We start from the raw sequence: 1,666 nt of genomic DNA, 5'->3' as shown, positions 1-1,666 counted from the left end.
AGGTGGTGTCGGCCTCGTGCTTCGCGCGGTGTTGGGGAGTACCAGATGTCCGAGTATTTACGTAGTTCATGCCAGAAGGTGACGGCAATCTCCGTGCCTTCCTGGGTTTGGCGTGTTTGGAGGCTAGTTCGTCGTCCAATGCGGTAGCTGAGGGTGGGGGGTCGGTTATCCGGTTGAGTAAGGTGGTGTGGGATTACTAGCACGGCGTGAACCGGGATATGTAGAGTTTCGTAGCCCTGTGTGGGGACAAAATATGTGCGACCGAGGGTGTGTGTGAGGTATGGTAGGGACGTGCGATAAGGGTTTGGCTGTGGGGGAGGCAGGTGTTGGGTGGTAGGATGGGGCCCCCACTGTAGCGTTTGTTGCCGAAGTACCGGTGGGGCGGGTGGCTCAGCCTTGGGGATAGCGTCCCAAATGGGTGCAAACCGTTGGAGCGTGAGATTTGTCCATCCAAATTTCGTACGGAGGGACGGTAGGCTGAGCAGCATGGTGCCCTTGTCATTTGTGATGTCCCCCACCCAGCGTACCTTTTTGGCGTGGAGCTTGTTGATGGAGATGAGGGTCGTGCTCAGGGCCGGTGGAAGGTGAGCCCAGATTGGGCGGTCATTGGGACGAAGCGGACGGCTGGCGGCAGGTTGGTGCCATTGCGTAGTAATGGTGAGGGCGGGCTGGAAAGTGGCAAGGTCCCGGAGCATCGTGCCAAGAAGTGTGCCGTCTGCGGCAGGTGGGTGTATGCGGAAGGCGAGGGGGTGGTCAGTAAGCCCGCTATCCAGTTGGTAGGCCTCGAGTGATTCCATGAGGAGGTCACGTGTAGGGGAGCCTCAGTCGTTGGCAATACGGAGGAAGTGGTATAAGCGTTGGCTGTGGCTGAAACGTTCACAGTGGACCAGTCCCAGTCCATCGGTTGGGTTATAGAACCACTCTGTGGGGTGGTCGTGGGGTAGCTTGAGGACCCGGCGCGCCGTCTTACGGAATAGGGTGTCAAGGGCTGGTGCGATGCTGATGGCATCACTGATGGCCGTTCGGTAGAGATGCGTGCTCGGTCTTGTATGCCAGCATAGGTGGTCGCAATGTCGAGGGCGTCATCCACGAATAAGAGGCTGGAGATGGTGCGAGTTTGGGCACCCTGAGGGTGTTGGCTGTGCACAATGCGGACAGGGTCAAGGCCACTGTGTTGCTGGCGTAGGAGGACGTCCATATAGTATCCAATATGCATGGCCGCTAGGATAGAACCTTGGCCCAGTCCGAATTCCCGGATGCCGCCATCGAGCCAGCCAAAAGCCGTGCGGATATCGAGTTGGCGCGGTATGGGGGGGACACCGAGTTTACGGTAGATGTATTCCATGACCCAGCCCGGGATGCGGTCGAAGCATTTGAGGCAATCCTTAGAAATAAGGAATAGTTCTTCCTGTCGGCGTTCGGCGCGTTCGATAAGGAGTGAGGTAAGGACAGCGGCGTCCTGAACCGTGCGATCGCGCTGGAAGCCGTGTTGCATTTCGTGGTTGGGGATACAGGGGGTGATGTAGTCCCGTATAACGGTAAAGATTCGACTGCTGAGAGCACTTTGAACCGTGATGGGGCGCCAGGGTGGGAGTCCAGGGTCTAAGTTTACCACCCCGTGGGCCGTATCCGATTTGGCCAGGTAGATCATCTGTTTTCGTCCGAG

Source organism: Aphanomyces astaci (assembly GCF_000520075.1).
Source record: "Aphanomyces astaci strain APO3 unplaced genomic scaffold supercont1.101, whole genome shotgun sequence".
Classification (NCBI taxonomy): Eukaryota; Oomycota; class Saprolegniomycetes; order Saprolegniales; family Verrucalvaceae; genus Aphanomyces; species Aphanomyces astaci.
Note: the sequence above shows the minus strand (reverse complement) of the source record.